Source organism: Phodopus roborovskii, unplaced genomic scaffold, assembly GCF_943737965.1.
Source record: "Phodopus roborovskii unplaced genomic scaffold, PHOROB, whole genome shotgun sequence".
NCBI classification, from domain to species: domain Eukaryota; kingdom Metazoa; phylum Chordata; class Mammalia; order Rodentia; family Cricetidae; genus Phodopus; species Phodopus roborovskii.
Window position 1 is genome coordinate 3,018,636 of NW_026126410.1, and position 25,999 is coordinate 3,044,634.

A 25,999-nucleotide genomic window follows, 5' to 3' on the forward strand; every position below is an offset into this window, starting at 1 on the left:
ATAAGTAATGACACTAAATGTAAAGATATGAGATATATATGTGACCTTATTTTAAGAAATGTATTAACATAAAATTAATAGTGTAGGAAGAAGTATCAGTAACATTTAAGGATGCCATAAATTTAGCAATTTATTTTTAGAATTTTTAGTAAGGAGAAATATTATCTTTCTCTCCATTACACAGACAGCATGATATTACTTGAATCAACGAGACACAGAGGTGTCAGAATGTAACTGCTACTGCTTAGGAAGAGGTAAAAAATTAGTAAAGAATGAGGAGGTAGGTAGTAGTCCCTCTATAGTAAATGGCTAGGGAGACAATTATCTTTATGGGAATAAAACCTGTGATCTTATTTCTCATTTAATATGCTAGTAGAATGGAGTTTTCAACAAATGTGTGATTAAGTCTTTGGTTGATCTAAGAGTATTTTTATCTATTTTCTTGGTTCCTTGGAGTGGTCCATGTTATTTGCCAATTTCTTCAGTCAATTTGAAAAGAATCCTTTGTTCTAATCATGAAAGACATTTGTTGTAAATGTTGGCTGTGGAGAACACTCTTCCTGATCTTGGGCAGGCTATAATTTATTGAAGCAAATATTAAAGGGAGGGAGAAGGAACCTAAATATAGTGCTGAGTCATCAGTGACCCTCAATTGAATAGGTGATGTTTGCTGGGGTTCAGGATAACAGCAATACCAGCCAAATTAGCTGTCCAATCATCAGGTAAACAGCTGTTACACAGATGAGGAAGTCACATGGCTCTCCTGCTCATATTTTCTCATTTTGTTTTTAATTCTGAGTCATTTAAAAAGACAGTCACTCTAAGAATGCTGAACCAATTTTCAGTGTTAGAAATCTGGGTCGTGGTGACTCCTAAAGAGACTGAGAGGAGGTGGCTAGATGGGAAGCAAGAGAGCCAGGGGTGGGGCCCTACTGGGATGTGGGAGAAGGTAATGGCCTTTAACTGAGCCTAATTGTTGGTACACACATGTTCACTGTGTAAAGTTCTATGGGACTGTGCAGAAATGTGCACATTTTGTAGAGTACATGCTGTATTTCAGAACATTTTATCCTATGTATAAATTCCTTCAGGAAAGATAGGGAGTTTCCACAGCATTGTACAAAACTGTAAGATTTTATGCTAGTGTCTAAAAACCCCATAATTTTTCTTAAAAATTTTCTCTACTAAATCTATTGTCTGTTTTTATTTAAAGCTTCATTTATTTGTGTGTTTGTGTGTGTGTGTGTGTGTGTATGTGTGTGTGTGTGTGTGTGTGTGTGTGTATAAGAGAGAGAAAAGGCTTAAATTATAATAAGGTAAGAAAACATAAGCTTTGTGGTTATGGTATGATTTTGAAATGTTTATGGTACTTACCCAAAGGTATATTGTTCCTCAGTTGGGTGGCAGATTGCTTGAGTCACCAAACCAAAGATATCAGTGTGGTTCAAGCCTGAAGGAGGAAAACAAACAAGATATATAGATATATACCAGGCCATAAAGCATTTGTTTAAATGTCTAGTCTTTACTTTGGTATATTAATCTATATAAGCATGAAAATAAGTCATTCACCCAAATACTCATGCAAAAAACAACACAAAACAAAACAAAACAAAAAAACAGAACCCTCTTATTTCTTGACTAGGCTAGAACCAAGAATATATAAAAACTGTGGAGTGACTGGTCTGTCCTGATGCTGTCTTTTTCACATACACATTTGTAATGCCAGTTTTTCCAGGCAGTTTCTCTGTAAGTGGGACAGAGCTGTAGCAATGCAAAGCAAAGCTCGTCCTCAGATGGCAGCATTAATAAAGGTGGATAGAGGCTATGAGGTTAGAAGGCTCAAGAGGCTACTTAAGAACAACAGGGGGCCTGGATGGTGTTCTGGGATAGGTAAGATGTCAGCTGCAATAGGAAGGAGTGGGTAGGAATAGCAGTTAAGGTACATGGAACATATGGACATAAGGTGGGGGCTTGATTCAGTTCAGATTGATAGAATGAATGTTTTTTGTTTGTTTTGTTTTTATATAGGTATTGGAACCCAGAAGAAACTCCATACAAGGCACTGAATGTTTTATTTTACTATTATTGCAGACAGATTATAATGACAAGGGGTAGTGGTCTCTGAGGAGTATAGTAGAGAAATGGGTTTGGTTTGATCCAGTTGGGGAGAGAGAAAAAGGGAGGGAGAAATAGAGAGAAAGAGAGAGAGAGAGAGAGAGAGAGAGAGAGAGAGAGAGAGAGAGAGAGAGAGAGAGAGAGAGAGAGAGAGAGAATTGTGAGTTCCAAGGAAGGGACTACTCAGACAATGGCATCTGAAGAAATCAGGGCAGATGACAGACAGGAGCATGTGAAGAGGAGGAACAGGGGCAGACTCACTTATGGGCAGGGGGAGGAAGTAACCAGGGAGAGGTAGTGATCTTCAGAAGAGTTCGACATCAGGAAAACCATGCTGTGTTTCAGAATGAAACATGTGTCCAGAGACTGGAAGGCTGTGAAATTCAAATTCAAGCAGGGTCCACTGTGGAAAGTGATTGTTTTTCTGTTTTTCTTTTTCTTTTTCTTTTTTTTTCTTGACTTGGCTAGAGCCAAGGTAATTACAGAAGCTATGAGCCATGGAGTTTGCGTGATATTCAGTTTTTGTATGGAAATTTTAGTAACAAAAATATGCCCAGATCTGTATTTTCCTGTGCTGAATAGATGTCAAGAGTTCTAAAGTTACCCTAGATGGAGATATACTATACCATGGTGGGTACTTATTCCTATGAATGGTTCTTTTGATAGTTCTCAGTGTGCTAGAACACTTAGCACATCAGAAGGACCTCACAGTGACTACACTTAGCACACTAGGCTTCTGTTTCTGCAGATAATTTAATGTACTACAAATTTCTGCAGGTGATTAAATTCAGCACACTAGAGGTCTATGCAGATGATTCAGAAGTTTTCCTCTTTAAGCCACTGAGAGTTCTGTGGACATAAAATGCCAGGGCTCTTCATGGTGAAATGTGTCACTTTGAGCTGTCTTGTCTAATAAAAAAAAGACGGACCACCTTGTAACTGTCTGTGTGCTGAGTTCTAAACTCTGTGTCATGAATCTCAGAGCTCATTCCACATCAGAATTTTAGGAGTCACGTATGCACTGGGTGGCCTGTGCAACCAGGAGAATCAGGATGACTCTGAGGAAGAGGGTAAACATGCAGTCAGAACAAACCCTGAGTCTGTATATTTGAGAGTCCACAGGGATGATAAGCACAATGCTCACAGGGAAGCATGAAGCACTCTTCTAGAAGATTCAGAGGCTTTAACTTATTTAACCTCTGCTACCACATAAGGTGGATACTGCCTGGTTTCCAGAAAACGAAAAGTAAGAAAATTACAAAAGATAGGCATTGCATATTAATGTGTGGCCAGTACCTAATTATGGGTGCTCTCGACTTTAGCCATGCTATTGAGATTATGGTTTCTGAGTATCAGGTGACTTAAAATCATCACTTGCTATTACCTCTTATCTTGAAAAAGGAATTTTTAGCTCTTAGCAATTTGATTTTTCTTGAAGATATATAGAAGAGATTTAAAGAAGCTTCTTGGGAAAATTTGTATCCTATGCAGTTTCATAAAGACTCATAACTGTATGGATTATGGCCATAGGTTGTCCATTTCAAATGTTCTTATAATTGTTTCTATATTTTTTTTCAAATCAGTATGCTTTCATACACATTTGGGGTGCATCAGGAGAAGAAGTGTAGAATTGAAAGAGGCGTTCTGACTTGATTTCTGAAGTACTACAGACCTTGGGCCATACCTTATATCTGAAGATCAGAGGGAAAAGGTCTATGATGAAAATAGAGTAGAAAAAAATGGTTATTTCTGTTAGCACTAAAAAGCAGAGAGAGTCACTGATTAAGGTCACTGCCAATTTCATCAATGAGGAAAGTGCTTTAGCAAGCAGTCAACCTCTCGTTTTCTTCATGGTCTGTGTAGGCCTGTGAGGTTGGCCCTGTCAGTGTGTGTCTATGATCAAACACCATGAGGATCCAAGGGTCAACGAGACAAGAATTTTTTTTAGCAGAGCACCAAAGCTATCTGAAACCACCACTACACAAAGCATATATGTCTCCCCGTCCCCTGTCTCCTTCAGGGCCGTCATCCTCAATGAAAAATAAGAGGAAGAGGGGAAAATTAACTAAAAGCCAAGATGACATTTGTCTGTGTCTTCTCTGGAAATAAAGTCTCAATCTGCAGGGTGAGTCATTCCATTGAAGATTCATTCTAGACCAATAGTCATTGACTGGAGATAATAAGATATGAATTCCTCTTCCTAAGCTAATATTCCAAACTATAATGTTACATTATGGCCTACTTCAACTCAGCTGAAATATGTTAAACACTTTTGCTAACTGTAGGCCTCACATATGGCCAAAGACACTTGTAATTGACTTGGTAGCACTTGAATAATGTAATAGAGATTGTTAACAGGATGGAAATGTAGCAATTTCACATTAGAACACATTTCCTTTTGTACAGACAGCTGGCATGTTTGGACATGTAGATGTCACAGGCCGTGATGTGACAGAGTGAATCACTTCACTGGGGAGCAAATGTAGAACAATAAACAGGAAACGTGGCTTGCTAATCTGATGTTGTTGATTCAAGGAACTTTGTAAGGAAGGCTGCCCTCTGAGAACACAGAGTTTAAATAACCAAGAGCAATTCAACATTGTGAGCCCTATCCAAGACTTCTCTGCACATTGGGTCTACACCTGGGACAGCTGGAAGCTAAGATACAAATTTAAACTCAAGAGGGCAAGTTGTGTACTCCATCAAATTGGCTCTCATATATTCTCACCTCACCAGCCCTCTTGCAACTATTCTTAATTGTACAATGTCAGAGGATTCATTATATTTCCACACATGCACAGGATAAATATTACTTGTCCCTATTTTTCATGTGCCTCCCTCTCCTTTTCCGTTCTCCATCCTAATAAGTCCACTTGTATACTCATGTCCCATCACCGATTTCACATCTGATACGAAGCATGTGATACTTTGTCTTTTGGGACTGACTTACTTGATTCTACTGTCTGGATTGAAACAATGACTACACCGTGATATACTCAATTCTTCACACTGGTTTCCCAGTTGCTGGTTATAAAGTACATGTTGAAGGGGGTGACAGGTCTCCATTGCTTCCTCAGGCAAAATAGACGTTTATTCCTTCTATTCTTCTCCCTGCTCCTTTCATCTTAAGTAGCATGGGTGTTTCAGTTTTATAGCCATTATTACCCAAGAGAACAAAGATGAAGATAAGCCCTCCAAATAGGGAAAGCCTCTTTCTCTTCAGCTCATAGTCAATGAATCCAAGTTCCTCAAGCTCAACTCTGCCCTGCAGACTCTAGGGGCACTTCAATGTTCTACGGGTTGGTTAAAAAACTCATCTTGTCCTTTGAAGTTGAATCATATACAGTTTCATAAATGATAATGAGTACTTATAATTGCTGAGGTAGTAGAAGGTGCTGTTCATAAACTAATATTAGCACACTGCCAGAATTAACAGTGTTAAACCATAATTCTGCCAGGATGTCTGCCTGCAACACAATGCTTGAGTCTTGCCTGTGTTCTTGCTACATTATTTCACATGAAAAGCACCATAATTCCTGAGATCTAAGGAGGGACACAAGGTTCATATTATTGTTTTCAATGTGTGAAACTTATATGAATTATCATATTTATGGCATTATCATTAGATTTCATATGTGATCATCATTTGGATTTGTTGTACAGTTGCTACAATTGCTGTATAATGGATATGGTAGATATTGAGTTGTTCCTGCTAAGGCATTTATTATTTTTTTCTTGTTTATTAGAAATAGATGAAAATATGTGTATTCCTAAGGGAGGCACAGCCAAAGATTTGAGGCTCATCACCTTAAAAGGCACAAAAGGTTTAATGAATGGGACACTTAATAAAAGGATTGTTGGCTGTTGTCTGATACTTTTAGATCTTGGATCCAAAAGAGAGTTTTAGGGGTATTAGACACCCCAGGAGGGGAATTCAACAGTAGCCAGCCTCTTGATGGTCTTGCCAAGGATTCACTTCAGTTGTACACCAGATGACCCAAATTTGTTTCAGTTTCAACTTCTTACCCAGATATAATGAGGACCATTATCAACTTTGCTACTAATCCATTTTTGTCCATTTCCTGTTATTCATTTTTTTCTCAGAATGCAAATTATATTTCCTATTTGTCCTCAAAGCAATGTAGCGTTTCTTTATGCTTTTTAGGCATGATATTTAGTGTGTCTGTGACATTTTTATTTAGTAGTCAGTATTAATAAATCTTCACAAAAGTAATAGCATCACTGTGATTTTGTTGAAAATGAATTGCTTATGGTTCTTTGAAGAAACATGAATGTTCAGCCACAAAGAAACACAATCAAAAGGAGGAAATATGGTTATTGATAGCATCTAATTCATCTTGCAACTAGTGCAATTAATATAGTTAACAGACTGTTAATTTCTTCCAGATTCCATTCCTTTCAGCTTATGAATAATGTAGTAGTTTTTTAAAATCACCTAGGCAAGAGTTGATATGATTCAGCAACACCTCCCCCAATATAGTTAGGTTGCTGTTTATAGAATGCACAGAATGTACTTTTGTTTGCTCCTGACATATTATGGAAACTCCTCTGTGCTTTTGGACTGATATCTTTACTGAACTTCCCTTGCTTGTGCTTATACCTATGTCCATGGGTAGCTTCAATAGAAAGGGTATATTGGCTTCTTATGCAATATATTATCATACCATCAAAATGCATTGTTGTTATATCTTATCTGTCTTATATTTTATTCCCCCAAAGCTATTTTCTATCAAATTAAACTGGACTTGTACTTCCATTCATCAAAATAATCAGGCAATAATGTTAAAACAATATAATACAGTTCCACACACAATAGAATGAGATAGCAATTCTAAAATAGTTTTTATGAAAACCTATCTCTAACAGTATCTTTCACTTAATAAGACTTAAAGACATTGAGCTTTTCCTCTCTTCTTCACTTGCTTTTCATAACAGTTTGGTTTGTGATAAAGCTTGGTATATGTCCCTACCTCCCAGGACACATTTTAACATACAAAGTTAACAAGATTAGATTGGATTATAAAAAAGTAGGAAAAATATTAGAAAAAGAATTGACAAAAAAGACTTAAAATACTTTTAGTGCATCAGCTAAATTGAAAGAATTTTTAAATGTTACTTCATTTCATAAAACTATAGGACTATATGGAAAATTATGGTGTTAGTGTGTGTTTAATGTGACCCTCAGCTATTTTACACACTCTTTTCCCTAGTTGAACATTTTTAGAAAAGACACTTTCTTCTTGTGCAAGTATGTATATGTGGGTAAACTTGTTTAACTAAAGTTCACTTTATTTTTAATTACTGAATTTAAATTTCTACGTTGTTAACAATAAAGCATTTAAAACGACTCTGCTTTACAATACCTGACCAAGTAATGATAATGCTCACTTTAATTCATCTTCAATAGCAACGCAAAATGCAATGGTTTTCATCCCAACTGGACAAATAATATTGAGGAAGTTCTCCTATGGCCAGCTAAATCTGTCAGTAGTATTCCAATACAGTTATAAATTAAATGGATATGGATTATAATACCAAAGTCATCTATCTTCCTTTAAGCTATCACTGAACTAAGCAAAGAAAAGATTATGGGGATGTTAATATTGTGAAAAATTTACAAAAAGAAATATTGAAAACTATGGAAGAAAGGTATCTCAACCAATCATGGATTGCGGAAGTATTTAAGAGCTTTGATGGGAATAAAAAAAAGGGAAGAAGAAAAAAAAAAAAAGAAAAGAAAAGAAAAGAAAAGAAAGTGAAGGAAAGAAAAGGAAAAGAAAGACCTGGTAAATACTGACGGAAACCCTCTGCTCTCCCAGCCTTGTTCTGTATTGTCCATGTAATGAATATTTCAGTTGCATCTCGAGTTCCTTATATTTTCAAAGGCAGTAAAAAAATGCATTTTACATCTGCTAAAGACTTCTGATTGGCACGCACTCTGAAAGATTGCTTCACATTTGAAAGGAGAATGTTCCTTAGGAGCCATAGCCATGAAATATTTATTATACCTTCTTTCATAGAGACCAACGAGCTGACTTTGTGACATAAAGCTTGCTATTAATACCAACTAAATTACACATCTAGTGTTAAATATCATTCTTAGGAGATGGATGAGGTCTTGTTTGTAATGGATGATCAGAAGGAATAATGCAAGTTACATTTTGCAGCATTTTTATAAAATATATGCTTGAGCTTTACAGTACAGAGGATATAGGGCTCAAAAAAGATTTCTAAAGACAATGTGTGATGAGTTTCTTTCTGGACTTGTGTTCTTTTAATTTTAGTATTACGTTTTTGCCAATACCTACCCCTGTTTGTGGGAGCCTTTAAGAATACTGTAGTTCTACCTTTTAGCATACTTTTATTAAGTGCAGCAAAGACTCAAGTGCTTCCAAATATTGTTCAAATCTCCAAAGCCAGCTGAACAAATAAACATTATGTGATCTGTAGCCCAAAAGTCTGCAAATGGCTCCTTAGGATGTAAAAAATAACTATGATTCCTTCTAAGTAATTCTTGGAGCCAGTCATAGGCAGTTTTGTTTAAGTTCTGGGACCCCTGAGCCCCCATAAAAATAACTTTGAAATATTATATTATGTGTGAAAATTTTACACACATGCACATTTATAATCAGCAGACATGCCCTCTGCCCTTCTTCAACCTGATAATCAACCGTAGGACCTACTCAAACATGAAAAAAAAATTGAAAGATTCAGAACCCTAAAGCTCATAATCTTAGTGCCATTTAGAACCATGTGTCTTTCTGAAATCATCTATTACTGCAAATCTCTTGGTTATATTTCCATGGAAGTGTCTGTTTCTCATTATCAGCGTCTAAAGAAATTTGACACAGTTGTGTAACACTTGGCAAAGTAGTCTAAGAAAAAAATGCATCCCACAGTTTTCAGCTTATCTTTTCTTTCCAAAGTAGTAACTACTGTCTGACTTTCCTACTTGGGAGAAGCCAACTGGGACAGTGAGAGGAAAAAGAACCAAAATCAAACCAAAGTAAATGAAGCAAAGGCCCTATGCCTGAATCAATCATAGATGCTGAATTTCAAGCAACAATTACAGTTAACAGACAGTAGGATAATGTAAACCAGAAGACTGTTTACTTTTTAAAGTCGCCTTTCCCTTGGAAGATGGCATTGAGTATTTTTGAACCAAGCTTGCTAAATACAATTATATAGGGGCTGGGGAGTTGACTCAAGTGGAAAAATACTCATGAGGAAAGTAGGCGTGAGTAGCAAAGTCCAGCTCTCTAGCACCCACATAATAGTCACCAGTGCTGACATCTATCTGCAACCTCAGTGCTGGCAAAGACAGATGGAAGCCTGGAGGTTATGGGCTGACCAGGCCTGCCTAATCTATGAGATCCAGCATGAGTGAGCTCAAAAATTAAGGTAAGGAGTAATCAAGAGAGATACCTAAATTGACCTCTAAACTTCATGGGTACCCATATTCACACACCCACACAAATGTGCCTGTACACAGGTACACCACACACACACACACACACACACACACACACACACACACACACACAAGAGAATATGATGGTTTCAGCAATATCTGAGATTTACGATGTTCACAACCACAATAATAATCATAGCAACTGCTTTCTGTAAACCAGATGGGAACTTGTAGAAGACAGCCTATGGTGCATTTTTATTAATGCCTTTAGTGGGACTCCATGGGATCTTTTTCTCAGAAGTGAAGATGAGAAAGATTGTGGAGAAAATCCACGAAGAAGAAGTTCAGTGTGTCTCATTCCAACAGGTGTGCTTGCCCTCTCCACATTTCATGTGGGTCAGTTAATTTATAATTTATTCAGATGTTACACAATTCGTGCTCAGACAACTCTAGACACACATCTGATCAATTAAGACAGAGCTGTGCTTTTGCAATTCAAGCTTTTAAAAAGCATCATAGTTAAAATACCCTGTGAAGGCATGCTGGGATAATTGGTTGTCAAAGTATATTGGTACCACTGAGTAGCCTTAAAATAGCAGGAACTACAACTGAACGCGGCAAAGGAAACCACTATTTCACTTTTTCAAATAAAACATATTGCACCTCTGAGCTCACAATGGGGTATTTGCTGAGAGCCTGTAATTAACTCATAATGATGAGAGGCACAGTGATAAACATTTCCTTAGCCAAACACTCACTTGTTTTCATAATTTCCTATGTTTTTTTCTGTGTCCTTGTCAGGTTTTTCAGTTAGCTTGTCACTATGAATCAAAAAAATAATGGAGAAAAGGGCAAATAGTTTTTGTAGAAGGGGACTATTTGTTTTAATTTTACATGAAGGACTTGATAGAAGCAATCGCTTTATTAGATAGCTCACAAGGCACTAGCCAAACGAGCAGTGGGAGGCGTGGGCTTTGACATAGTCGTACAATAATTTCACTTTGGAAGCTCAGAACCAACCAAAGCAAAACAACTCTCAAGTCTAGTCACCTATCGCAGCTGTTTTCTGAGTCATCTCCTGGCCTGCACACAGCTGTTGGATTAATCTCCACAAATACCTCTCCATCATGTCTCTTCTTCCCTCCAAACTCTGCAAGAACTGCCCAATACCAACAGAACAAAGTCCACATTCCTCATAAGGCATTAAGCCCTTTACAATCTGCTTCCAATTTTCTTTTCTTGCCTCATTTCCCACTGTTCCATTATAACACAGCAGCCCATGTAAATTCCCGCTCCAGTCTGCTCCATCTCCTTTGAAAGGCTTTAGGCTTGCTTTCTTATTTTCCTGCGATTTTTTTTTCCTTTCAGTTTCTCCTCCCTTGTGAGCCCTTGGGTGCTGATTCAGATGAGAACATACTGTCCTGTATGATGACCTGGTCTGGAATGTGTTCTTGCTCTGCATGAAGCTGGAAGCTGCATGTGAACAAGAGTTGACCTCTTCTTCTTTGCATGCCCTGATATTTTTAGCACCGTATCCTGTATTATATGGCACTTGAAGAACAGCCATGGTAGGACAGTCATACTGCCACACCCAGAGCAATAACCCAGCATTCAGTTCGCCCCATCAATATCATATAGAAATAACGACGTTATGAAAGGAGTCCCAGATTATTTCTCCCTGGTTTCTCTATAACCTCCCGAGAGTAGGACTGTAACAGAGGACAAAGGGAATCAATAACACAATATATTTGGACTGAATCTGCAATCTCTAAATGTAAACACAATACGCTTCGTAATCAAGTGAAGACTATCAGTGCACACAAACGCTAACCATGCATGTAAAACCACATTAGACAGGCTGCATCAGTCTAGGGCACCATGTTACCAAATCCCTTGCTTGGCTCACTCCAATGACTTGGCTTGGCCTCTCTGGCTGCAGCTGCCTAACAACAGTCTTTGCTCCTGCAACAGTCCTTACTATACTCTTCTCCTCAGTAGACAGTCAAGCTTTTGTGCTGGAAGGGCAACTACAGGGCTCTGCTTTCCAGCAATGCCAATGGCTGCCCTTGTGAGGCATGTGAGGAAAGTCTGCATTCTTTCATCTGGCTGCTGAGAGGCCATCCTCTCCAACTCTATAGCCACTCTGACCTTCCTTTTCCTGGCAGCTTGGTGTTTGCATTTACTTTCTCCCCCAACCCCCAAGCATTTCCCCGGTTGGTTCCTAAGCTCATTTTAGAATATTTCTCTTCAGTAATGCCTTCCCTTTCTGAACTTCCAAATCTAATTCAGTGACCCCCATTCTCTCCCACAATTCTCTATCATCCAAACTTCTCACAGGTATTGGTGATATTTGGATTAAGTGTATTTATTTAGTTTACTTCTTGCCTGTGTTTGTGTCTCTCCAACAGAAAAGCTAGGGGCCTAGAAATACTTGTCAATGAATACTTCACCTTGAAATACCCAGCCAATAAAGTTATTGGGAGAGTAGGAAATACACCTCCTACTCTCCCAAGATGCTGATGGTCTCACTGACACCAAATTTGTCATTTACTGATGAGCACTGACTTTCTCTAGTATGTTCAGAGCAGAGGTCCTAGATTCAGGATGAATTTATCTGATAACAAAGCACCTGCTAATCTAGGCAGAGCAGCTGTCTGCAGACTATTGATTAAAAATATGACCTCAGAACTGCATCACATTGCTAAGTCATCATAGAAGTGTCTGTTGAGGAACTATAATGCCTTACCAATGGGCTACTTATAAATTTATTGGGACTAATAGTAGAAGCATGACTTCTCCCCCTCTTCCCTCTTTCTCTTATGTTCTTTCCCTTGTTTTCTCACTTCTTTCTCACAGACCTTGGTATAAACTTACTAACATAACATGTCACTCACAAACAATTTATAGGCATATTCCAAAAGGAAAATGTAAATAATCTTGTATACAGGTGGGAGTGGAGAGCATGCCTTTAAGCCTAGCACTTGGGAGGCAGAGGTAGGAGGATCTCCTGAGGCTAGCCTCATCTTCTGAGGTTAGCCTGGTCTTCTGAGGCTAGCCTGGTCTAAAAGCAAATTCCAGACATCCTGTGCTAATACACAGAGAAATCATGTCTCAAAAACAAACAAACAAACCAAAAAAGAACAAAAGAACAAAAATGAACCAAAGCAAAACAAAAAACAAGGTAACACCTTTTGTTTCCAGGACATATCATGAAGAAACCCAATCTTAAATTCAGACAGATCCACCTCTCTACTGATTTCTAGTTGCATTCATTTCTTTCAGCTTAAATTGAAGGTTCAGCCTTTCTCTGTGGGGTTCATGTGAGAACGCCACCAATATATGCCCCATGCCACTGAACAGGATGCTCAGCTCATAACTGACACTTTACATTGTATTAACATTAATGCTTCAATCTTAATTTGGTTTTAAATTAAGATTTGGGGAAGTTGCCAGGTAGATAGATCTAGAGTGGTATATGCCAACTTTAAACTTGGCTGCTGACCACACTGTGCTCTTATTCAGAAAACATTTGCTAAGTGTCTAATTACATGCAAAATTGAAAGTAAAGCTATATAATGAAGGACTAGTGGTAAAATACATTGTACCAAATTTTCAAAGAATCAATAAAAATATTAAAACATTAAGACTAGTATTACTATTGTTGAACTTTATAGAAAACACAAAAAAGCTTGTCATGTTTTGTAACACCATGACAAGCTTCAAAATACATTTTATTTTAATCTTTCATTAACCAATTATACAGACATTTTAAAAACTGAATTTAAGAGCACTGTCTGCTCTTATAGGAAATTTCAGTCAGGTCCCTCATACCCATGTCAAATGCCTCACAACTTCCTATAACTACAGTCCCAGAAGGACCAATGACTCTGGCTTCCAAGGCACCTACACACATGAGCACAACTCCCCCAGCCATACACATATACATATACACATAATTTGAAAAAAATCCATCAACATTCTAGCAAAAATTTACAACAGAATTCAGTGCACACATGTTTGTTTCCTTTTACAATTTTATGCATCAGCTTGTCTATCCCAACAAAACTGGATAAGCAACAGATTATTTCAGTTCTTTGGAAAAATTGAAGATGCAGCTTAAAAGAAAGAAAGAAACTATTTTTGCCTATATTTAAATCAAATCTCTGAATCTATTATAGTGTACTGTATGAGGGATAGCATGAATCTGACAGTGTTTCTTATATACATTCATCATTAGCTAGCACTGATATGGGTTACCTTGTGACCTTAATATATTATGACTAACTTAAAAATTAGACAAACAGTACATAAATGCAACTCAGAGATTGATTGCTTAGACCCCGCTGACCTCAAGTGAGAGGTTAAATGTGCTGGGAAAAAAAAAAAAATGAAACATCAGCAAGGGTCAGACAAAAGCAGGCAAAATCTTGTTACTTAGATTGGCTTGAAGACACACACGCCTATCAGGCCGTGATTTTGTACTGATTTATTTCAACTCAATAGCATAGTGAAGTCGGCCATTATCATTTACTGCCAGTTGGAAGACAGGGGAAAGGAAACTGTGTCTAGGGATGGATTCTGCAGTATACACATTTACTGGCTTCTAAATTAAATGGCTTTTCTCCACCAATTTGCCTAGGCATGTGCAGTAGACCAGTGTTCTTCTTACTAATTTGGATTGCTAGAGGCCATGGAACTGTTGAGTGGTTCCATTCATGAATGGCAGATGATGCATGAAAGAGCTGGAATGTGTTGAGGAACTGAGCTCCAAAGAGCTGAACTCCACCAGAGGGGTTTTGAGAAAACTTCGCTCCAGTCTACAAATTGTAGACATTGATTTGAAATAAATTGTGACTGATGATCAGTCGATGACAATTTCCATAATCATTATGCCGTCAGTAATTTATCAAAGTAATGATATTTGTGTCCCCATTGTCACATTCATCCTATACTGGGGGACTGAAGAACATGCTGTGATTTTTAAAAGCCCTTATTAAGAACTGACTGGTTGTACCATACTTCCAGCCATATAGCGATCAGTGGGACAGCTACAAGTGAATAAAATATTTTAAAAATCCTGCTAGGTTGGTAATAAAATTCTTTTGACAAAAATCTTTTCTTTCACGAAGGCAGAGGCCTATGCTTACAGAACTCTAATTAAATCAGCCTTATCAAGATTGCTCGGTGTAGTTTGCCAGTACACTTTGGAAAGAGATATTAGAGCATACTTGGCAAAGCAATCTTTGCCAAGAGGCTGTCCTTCTTAACCCTCTTGGACCATTTCTTCCTAGTGCAAAGCCCTCCTTCTCTAGATTGATGAGATTCCCTAGCAACCATGATTGTTTAGCATGCATATATAGTCAACAGATGTACCTATATCCAGCATTTACTCATGTTAGGTTTCTAAATTCCTGAACAATATTCCCTCCCATCTCAGAAAGAAAGCTAATGACATTAAACACTAAATGTCACAAGTGTCTCTTCACCAAAAGTGAAAGTGAGCTGAGAAAGTCAATGAGAGTGATATAATTAACAAAATTAGCAAATGTGTTTTGAGATTGCCATTATAAGACGAATTCCGATTAGACTGCAAATGTTATGGGATCATTTATATTTTCATAGAACATGGCTTAAACACATATTATCCAATGTTATTTCAATAGTTTTATGAATAATTCTAGTTTAGCAACTTATAGTGCTCCATAAAAGTTATTATAAAGCAAGGGGCTTTGAAATTATATACTAGAGTATTCGCTGTCTTCTTTACTGTGTTTATTGTGTGGAGACATCATCTTGTTAGGTGATCCTGCCTATGTCACATACCCAGAAGTATCTAGCTAATGGTCAACCAGTCAATAAGTTTGCCCAACACTGAGTTTGTAAGGTTCAATTTCTAGTTACTTAAAAATATGAAGGCAAAAGATTGCCATTTGTTTTAGGAATGGTTCTTTCTTTCTTTACCAGTCTGAAGTAATTACCATAGCCATGTGATAACTTTAATCTTATACTGTCTTGTTGATTTTTCTGGAATTACTTATTAGCTTATTGTATTTATTGTTTTTATCTTGGTAGAATGATTACAACATGACATTTGTTATTTCAGACAGTTTTGTACATTTATTTATTTATTTATTGTGCATGTGTCTGAGAGTGTGCATGTACTATGGAGCATACATGGAGGTCAGTGAACAATTTGGAGAAGTTAGTTTTCTCCTATCCATATGTGGGGCCCAGGATGCCATGTTTGGCAGAAGGTGCCTTTGCCTTCTGAGCCCTTTTGCCCATCCTTAACTATTTTTAAGCATACAATTTGGTGACTAATGTTCTGCAGTCATTGATTCTATCCCTGAATTCTTGATCTTTACAACCATTTCTGTTTGATACCTCTAACAGGGTAAGATTATTAGAGTGACTTCATATAATTTTGGGATAATTAAATGAGATGATGTGCTTAGTATGTAAGAAATGGTGGAGCACATACATCAGTTCTTTTGATTGCTTTTTGTCACTGTATATATTATTTAAGCCTTTAAAAAAGAAAATAGTGTGTATGTTCAAGTATATGCAGTGTGAGCATCAGAGGACAATTTTGAAGTCAGTTCTCTCCTTCCACTAGGGGACTTAGGGGTTGAACTCAGGTAGTCTTTTGCAGTAAACAACCATTTTTTTTTTTTACCCATGGATTCATTGTGTCATTCCCCTACTTAAAGAATAAATTACTGGAAAAATCACAACAGAATACTTTCCATTTTAATAGAACATGGATTAGACTTTCCAAGCTCATGCAATGGAAAGCTTGGTGGCTGTATCACTAAAATTTATTTATGGATTCAGTTCAATCCCCACTAACACTTTAATTACATTCTTCTATCAGACAGAAAACCATAATCCTAAAATTCACAGGCAAGCACAAAAGATTCTAGGCAGCCAAAGCATTCTCAACAAAAAGAATGATTTTGGCAGGAACACAATACCATATTTTGGGCTATACTTGAGATCTATAGAAACATAAACCACATGGTACTGTAGAAAAAGAAATGCCCATCAGCTGGACAGAATAGAAGACCGACCTAGAAATAAACCCACACAGTTACAGCTACCTACATTTTGAAAAAGATGCTCAAAACATACATCGGTGAAAAGATGGTGTTGGGAAAAATAGATATCTACAATGTAAAGGGATGAAACTGGACACCCATCTCACATTGTACAGAAACCAATTCAAAATGGGTCAGAAAACCTTAGTTCGATATCTGAACTTTTGAAGCTGCAGGAGGAGAATATTTTGAGACAGATACAGGCAAAAACTTTCTAAAATAAGGTTTCCCTGGCTCCAAAAAATTAAACAAAGATTCAATGCAGGTGATTCCATGAACCCAAAAGCCTCTGGAGAGCAAAGGAAATGGTTAATTGAGTGAAGAGACAACTTAAAGAATTGGAGGGAATGTTTTGCCCACTACTTATCTGACAGAAGATTAATATCCAGTACATCAAAAGAAGTCAAGAACAAAATAATAACTAAATAAGCCATTCAATAAAAAGGATTAACTAATCAGACATTTTTAATAAAGCCGGTTAGATATGTGAAAATGTCCACTATCCTTAGCTATCAGAGTAATGAAAATCAAATTATAGTGAGATTCTATTCCCTCTCAGTTAGAACAGCTGTAAGGCAAAGGACACAGTAGACAAGACCAAATGGCAGCCCACAGACTGGGAAAAAATTTTCACCAATCTTATATCCGACAAAGGGCTGATCTCCAAAATATGCAAAGAACTCAAGAAACTAGTCAACAAAACACCAAGTAACCCTATTAAAAATGGGGTACAGAACTGAAGAAAGAATTCTCAATAGAGGAAATCACAAAGGCTGAAAGACACTTAAGAAAATGCTCCACATCCCTAGCTATCAAGGAAATGCAAATCAAAACAACTTTGAGATACCATCTTACTCCTGCCAGAATAGCTAAAATTAGAAACACCAATGATGACTCATGTTGGAGAGGTTGTGGAGAAAGGGGAACACTCCTCCACTGCTGGTGGGAGTGCAAACTCATACAGACATTTTGGAGATCAGTATGGCAGTTCCTCAGGAAAATGGGAATTATTTTACCATAGGAACCGGCAATCCCCCTCTTAGGCATATACCCAAAGGATTCACATCCATGCAACAAAGATATCTGTTCAACTATGTTCATAGCAGCACTATTTGTAATAGCAAGAACCTGGAAGCAATCTAGATGCCCCTCAATTGAAGAATGGTTAATGAAGATGTGGCACATCTACACAATGGAATACTACTCTGCAGAAAAAAATAATGGTATCTTGAAATTTGCAGGCAAGTGGATGGCACTTGAATAAACCATCCTGAGTGAGGTAATCCAGTCACAAAAAGAGGAACACAGTATGTACTCACTCATATATGGATTTTAGACCTAGATCAAAGGATCACCAGCCTATAATTCACACCACCACAGGAACTAGGATACAAGGTGTATTCTAAGAGATTCATATAAATCCCTCACAGAACTGGGAAGGGACAAGTCCCCCAGAGCTCAGGGGAAGTGGGGGGGCAGCGAATGCAGAGAGAAATAGGAAAAAAGGAGGGGGAGGAAAGGAAAATATGTGTGACCAGGAAGATTTAGCCTGGTTAGGAATAGAAGACAGGAAAGAAAGAGAGAGAGAGAGAGAGATCATAAAAGAGGGAGCCAATATTGGTTTGAAGATAAAAATTGAACATAAAGAAAGGTCTAGAGAACTACAAGACTGCTGCCTACTAACAATTTGAGCTTCCGTGGAAAGGCTACCATAAATGCCCTTCCTGGAGAGTGAGATCAACAACTAACTTATCCATTGAGCCCTCACCTAATGCCTATTGGAAACAGGAGCAAACACCCATATATAAACACTGAGTGGAAGTAGAACCCAGATGCAGATGGAGAATACAAGACCAGGAGGCAGAGACACATAGAAATAGCTTACGTGAACAAGGAGGAGCTAAGGTCACTAGACTGAAATCTGGGAAGCCAGCATGGGACTGACTCAGGCCCCCCTGAATATGGGTCTCAGCCAGAAGGACTGAGCAGTCTAAGGGACCTCAGACAGTGGAGCCAGGATGTATCCCTGGTGTACAAAAGGACTTTTCAGAACACATCCCCCATGGAGGGATAACTGCCATAATCTAGAGACAGGAGAGAAACCCTAGTCCCTACTTCACATGACCTGTCAGATCTACATGACCCCTACTGGATGACATTCCCCTACATATGGAATTGGGGTGAGGGGATGGGAGGGTGGTTAGAGTGCATGTGAGAGGGCAGAGAGGGCAAAAGAGATGGAGGAGGGAAGGAGGGAGGTTGGGAGTGAGGGAGGTTGGGAGGGAGGGAGGGAGAGGGAACTGGGATCGACATGTAAAATAATAAATTAAATTTAAAAAAATGCTTTGACTCCAAAATTTAAGTTCAAGGACAAGTTACTGGGGAAAAGGATTTCTATTTTTGTTTCCACAGATGTGGATTCCTTCCAGACTAATGTGGTTTGATCAAGCCAGACCACCTGAAACAGAGTACCAGGTGATCCTACGTTCCAAACAGCTGGACAAAGCATCCTGACAGACTGAAGCCAGGATTTCTGAATCTTCTTGAATCCCCCATGACAGCGTCCCTTACCAGCAGGAAGTAGTTTGGAAAGAACAACGCCCAAATTCCCAAATATTGTCTACAAATGTTTGTTTTCATTTAAATGGACTTGGATATATATATATATATATATATATATATATATATATATATATATATAACCACTGCCCAAAGCAATGAGGGCATGAAAGAATTTAATTGGCTTGCAGGCCTATATTCAAGAGAAGCCAAGGCAGTCAGTTAAGCAGGCACTGGAGAAATTCTGCCTACTGGCTTGCTCAGCTCCCTTTCATTCACAGTCCCTCTTCACATGCTCATCATCCCAGGAGTTGGGCTCTTTGATATTAATGAGCAATCAAGAAAATAAACCTATAGACCCAAGCTCAAGCCAACCCAGTTGAGGCCATTTCTCAATTGCAGTTCCCTCTTCCCAGGTATGTCTCAGTTTGGGTCAAATTGACAAAAATTAAGTAGCACATGTACCAACGGAAAGTTTACAAAGGAAAAAAAAAAGATGGCTACCTGCAGGAGTCATAGAATACACACACATGTGTGGTGACATTAAAAGGTACTTAGAGTAGAAAGTAAATTAGGTACAAGACTTTGAACTCATCAAGAAAGAGTAGATAATGGAGTATTTTCTCTGAATTTGTCAAGTGTTAATGGACTAGACATTGTTAATGTACTTATTTCCTGTATATATAGTATATGCTTAATGTACTTATTGTATATAGTTTTTATTGTATTGGTTACAACCTTGTTATTTTTAGACAAAAAGGGGGATATGTGGTGATATCTTGCTTGTACCTAGAAAGCCTGTCTGAAGGTCAGAGAATAATGGAACTTGGCACTAAGCTAACCATAGTGGTCTGGAAGGCTGTACAGACAGACAGGAAGTGAGATAGCTGGGTGGAAATAGAGTATAAGGAATGAAAAACAGGCACTTGTTCTCTGGTCTGCTGAGATGTTAAGGAGGTAAGGACAGGCAGTTGTTCTCTGGTCTGCTGAGATGTTAAGGAGGTAAGTCTTGGCTGTGGCTTGCTCCTTCTCCTCTCTGATCTCTCAGCATTTTCATCTGTATCTCACTGGGGTTTTTTACTATTTAGAGAAACACAACTTCCTTTTATACAAACATGGTCCCTTCTGCTCTGAGGTATGAGAGCCAGTTGTGCTGTTGATACAGTGTCTGTCTTTGCTATGTATTTTGCTTTGCACTTTAAGAAATTGTCATGGTCCCAATTACCTAAGTATTGACTGTTAAAAAAAATTCTGTGCATTACTCATGCATTCATTAATAACAATCTCATCAGAACCTTACCCCAGGTTAAAATAAAAAAAAGTCCTGGGTTAACAAAACCAGAGCTCTGACTTTGACAGTACTCTTAACTAGTCAAATAGTAGCTCTAGAATTTCTTTTATTTTAGTTTCAAAGATTTCTTTATCTTTATTTTACATGTATGAGTGTTTGGCTTGCATCTATGTATACATTTTATCTATGAGCCTGTCGATCATGGGGGCCAGAAAAAGACATGTTCTGGAACTAAAATACATGTAATTATGAGTCATGATTGGGTAATAGAAACAAACCCAGGTCCTCTGCAAGACCATCAAGTCTTGTTCATGACTCAGTCATCTCTCCAGTGCCAATAGAGATACTTTAAATCTACTGGTCAGACATTTTTCATGCATGGAGCATTGCAGGCTCTAAAATAAATCTTAATGGGCATGATATTTTATGCGCACAGTAGGCCTCCTAGCAAAGTTCGAATTCCAGGAAAGGTGACAAGGGCTCCAAATGTGCATTGCATGTACGCCTCCCTAAGCTTATCTTTTAGTTAGGCAATTTTTAATTTTTCTTAAACTGGATCTGTCATTATTATTACTGTCTTTGAGTCATGTGTTGCCCACCTGTTAACTGTATGGTTTCTCAGTTCTCAGTTGTAATGCCAAGTCAAACAGGATGTACCTATCCTACAGCATGGAAGAGAACCTTGTAAAAACTCATACTTACAAAGGATAGCTTTCTTTAATGTCCTTTATTTGTGGAGCACTAAAACTCAACTCAGGTCCTCTAGTGATGTCATTCGTTTCAACACATGTTGATGTATTTTCAGTTTGGATAATTGAGGGTTGGGACAGAGACAACTACAACTGAGTCCTATGGCTGAATCACGGAGTTTTGTGCAAGGTATGGAGCATGAATGCTAATATAAATTGGACCTAATGGAAGGTGATGGGTTTCCAATAAAAAAGCAAGAAGGTTGGTTTGTAAAAGAAACTATTTTTTTTTGTATTTGTGTATGTCTGTACTCATGTGTGCATGTGTGTATGTGAGTTCTCACATATGTGGAGGTCATAGGTAATCCTTGAAGGTTGTGGTTGTCTACCTTATTTTTTAAGATAGTTTCTCAATGCCTAGAACTCACCAAATATGTAAATCTGACAAGCTACTGAACTCCAAAATTCACCTGTCTCTCTGCCTTCCAGTGCAAATGCTTTAGACTTGGGGTTATAAGTGCATGTCACTATACCAGGCCATTTGTCATGGTTTCTGTGGGTCAAAATCAGCTCTGTGAATTTCCACAGCAAGCATCTTAAGTTATTATGCCTTTGCCTACCCTGAAAATATTCTTAAAAAAGCAAGTAGATCTCATGCAGGGCACAAAGGCAGTTACTAAGAGTCCTTTGTAGTGGACAGGGGCCTGCCACTTTGGTGTCACCTGTTGAAGAGTTATTTGACACTTAAGTTTCACCTGCTAAAGAGGTATTTGACACTTAAGTATCACCTGTTGAGGTGGTTCTTTTGGTGGAGGTGACAAAATAGGGCTTCTAAAATCAACTCTGGATGATATATCACTGGCTCAGGAGTGATATGCTATGGCAAAGATAGCTGGCCCTTCTTTCCTAATGGCTCTCATGCCAGGTCCATCCTGTCTACCACCTCTTTCAGCAGCAAATCATGTCAGCCTGAGGCTGCTTACCTTCTGTAGCAATGTAACTTAGACATTACATAATTCTGAAAGAGTGGGATGGAATCACATAGAAAATTAAATATAAGAAGAAATGCACATAAGAAACTATTTTAAGGATAAGCCAACAGGTTACATCTTTTAAAGATTTTAAGGAAAAAAAGGAGGAAGCTTACTATGTAAAGCAGATTCCCATAACATCTATAATGTTTTCAAAAAGATTCTAATAATAAATAAACTTGAAGTCTATTTTAAAACATTAAAGTAACTATGCATTGATTGCTTTGGTAATTTAAAGTTGGACAAATTCTTTGATGTGGTCCTTTACTAAGACTGCATTGTGAAGGAATCCAAAGCATTAGCAGATAAATAGTAAGCAATGAGATTGAGTCAGCCAACTCAACATGTAAGTGGGTACTGAGGATATGTATTCTGGTTGTCATGCTTACAGGCACTCTTACCTATGAGTATTTTGAGTATTTCAGGAACAAATATTAATTATTCTTAAAGTGTTCTATAACAGGGGCCATGTAAGGGGACCATCAGGCAGCATTGGAACACATGGAATATGGCCCAGCAGTCTGCAAAGCCACACTTGAGTGAGCCTTGTGTTGTCATTGAGTATAACTCTACTGTCTACCTGGTTACCACATCCCCCATGATCTAATGAGTTGTATGAAAACTCTCAAGGGGTTTCTAGCACCTCACTAGGTAGTTTTACTGGTACTTAAAATAATAGTAAATAATGATAGCATGACAACTGCTGGCAGACTTTCCTGTCTTGCTAGGATGTGTTGATGATTAAAGGTGGTGATTAATTCATTGTACCCTTCTCTGCCCCCAGCTTCCTGATATAAAAAAACTGTTGATGAACGGGTTTAAAGTAGAGCTGATAGACTGTTTTCATGTATGATAGTTTAGATTTGTGATTCCTGTAAGATTTTTCAAATAAGATTTTCTTTTGATATAATAATTATGTGATTCATCTTTTCTTTATAATCACAAAAATGCAGCCTGCCAGTAGAAAAGGGGATTGAGAAAAATACCTTTCTTGCTTATACTTTGTTAATCTTTAACATGTATGTGGATTCTTAGGGAAAATTTGTTTTTCACTTGTAATAAATAAAATGTTTAATCACATAAGAGAAAAAAGAAACAATTTTTTTTTTACTTTTATGCATTCTAATCATTCACTTAAAAATAGAACATAAATGGACCTGTGTCCTGTCCCCATCGAGAGCACCCTTGGAGCTCTGATACACTCCCCACCCATTCCCACCGAGAGCCTGCCTCCCCCTACCCTGTGCCCTACCCACCCACTGTCCTGCCACTCTGGTTGAACACTGGGACACAGGTTGGAGCCAACAGTCCACCCTACTTCTGAGACTTCTCCTAGCAACTCTGAACAAAGGAGACCTGCTTATCCATGAGGGACCACCCGTAATTTCCACCTGCTTGGTCTCTGACCCCACCTCCAGTCCTCTGCTGGAGTCCCCGGCCCCTCCCAGAGATCTGCCTATCTCTGCAGGTCCACTCTGAGTTCCAGTTGGCATGATCATTGACCACCAAATCAGGGCCTCTGCTAAAGAAAGAGTCCTCAGCTGGAGAGTGCCAGTTTCCAGTGAGATCAGACTATCATGCAGAAACTTCCAAAGTTTCAGCTCATTCTTTGTCCTTTTATACCAGCCATTGGCTAGAGCAATTGGCTAGTGGCATTTTCTACTGGATCCTCAGCCCTGACCCCATCCCTGGGTCCCTGTCTGCAGAGAGACCTCCTGTAGAGCTTGGATCACCCAGAGCTACAGATATTGAATCTCTGACCCACATAAGCCCACCAGGGAACTACCATAGAGACACCTACTGGAAGAAGCAATGGGAAGACAGCAATACAAGAAAATACCCAACAACAGAAAGACAAGCATGACACCAACAGAATCTAGGGAATCTACACCAACTAGAACAGAACACAACAAAAACGCAGAGGAAGCAGGAGGGAGCGACTCAAAAATTACCATCATAAAAATGATAGAGGCCCTCAAAGAAGATGTGAGAAAATCCCTTAAAGAAATGGAAGAAAAAACAAACAGAAAAGTGGAAGAAATGAACAAATTCCTTAAGGAAAGCAAATACAGAAAGCCAAGAAAAAACAATTAAGCTGGTAAAGGAAATGGTTCAAGACTTGAAAACTGAAATAGAGAAAATAAAGGTAACACAAACTGAAGGAATGCTGGAAATAGAAAAACTGGGCAAAAAATCGGCAACTACAGACACAAACATAACCAACATAATTCAAGAGATCGAAGAGAAAATCTCAGGCGCAGAAGATAAACTAGAAGAAATAGATTCATCGACCAAAGAAAATCATAAATCCAACAAATCCTTAACACAAAACATCCAGGAAATGTGGGACACCATGAAAAGGCCAAACCTAAGAATAATAGACATAGAGGAAGGTGAGGAAGCCCAGCTCAAAGATGCTGAAAACATATTCAACAAAATCATCGAGGAAAACTTTCCAAATCTGAATAAGTACATGCCCATGAAAGTACAAGAAACGAACCAAACCCCAAATAGGCTGGACCAAAGAAAAAAGACCCCTCGACATATAATAATCAAAACACCTGGCATACAGAATAAAGAAAGAATATTAAGAGCAGCGAAGGAAAAAGGACAGGTAACATATAAAGGCAGACCTATCAAAATTACACCTGACTTCTCCATGGAAACCCTCAAGGCCAGAAGGTCCTGGATAGATGTTCTACAAGTATTAAGAGAACACAGATGCTAGCCTAGGCTATTATATCCAGCAAAACTCTCAATCACTATAGAAGGAGAAAACAAGATATTTAATGACAAAACCAGATTTTTCCAATACATATCTACAAGTCAAGCCCTACAGAAAGTATTGGAAGGAAAACTCCAACCCAAGGAAGGTAACTACGCCCACAAATTTGTAGGCAACAGATAATCCAACTACAACAGAAACCAAGGGTAAAGAAGAACTAATATATTCACAATACCACTGCCAACAACAAACCTAAGTCAAACAAGCATCAGCAATCAATGGTCCTTACCCTTAACTCACCTATAAAAAGACACAGGCTAACAGAATGGATACGAAGACAGAATCCATCCTTCTGCTGCATACAAGAAACACATCTAAGCTTCAAAGATAGACATTACCTCAGGGAAAAGGGTTGGGAAAAGATTTTCCAATCATATGGAACCAAGAAGCAAGAAGGCATGGCTATCCTAATAACTAACAAGTTAGACTTCAAACCAAAATTAATCAAAAGATATGAAGACAGTCATTTCATATTCATTGCAGGAGAAATCCATCAACACAAAGTCTCAGTTCTGCACATGTATGCCTCTAATACAAAGGCACCCACATTCGTAAAAGAAGCACTACTAAAACTCAAAGCTCATATAAAGCCTCACACACTTATAGTGGGAGACTTCAATACACCACTCTCAATACTAGACAGGACCATAAATCAGAAACTCAACAACAAAAGAAAAGAACTAAGAGAAGTTATTTCTCAACTGGGTTCAACAGACATCTATAGAACATTCCATCCAAAGACAAAAGAATATACCTTCTTCTCTGCTCCACATGGAACCTTCTCTAAAACTGACCACATACTAGGTGGCATAACAAACCTCAACAGATACAAGAGAATAGGAATAGTCCCCTGTATCTTATCAGACCGCCATGCTTTAAAATTGGAATTCAACAACAACACAAATAGCAGAAAACCTGCAAACTCATGGAAACTGAACAATGTGCAATTGCACCACACCTGGGTCAAAAAAGAAATACAAAAAGAAATGAAGGACTTTCT

The 25,999-nt window shown here is 38.1% G+C and overlaps 1 protein-coding gene across 8 annotated transcripts in view; it reads right to left on the bottom strand.

The window, feature by feature from the left end:
• The window catches only part of Tenm3 (teneurin transmembrane protein 3), a 1,243,671-nt gene that overhangs the window by 836,937 nt on the left and 380,735 nt on the right, over nt 1-25,999 (bottom strand). For all 8 annotated transcript variants that reach the window (XM_051182423.1, XM_051182422.1, XM_051182421.1 and 5 more), the window contains exon 3: nt 1,375-1,450. The gene's annotated coding sequence lies outside the window, so the exon portion shown is untranslated. The remainder of the gene's footprint in view (nt 1-1,374; nt 1,451-25,999) is intronic.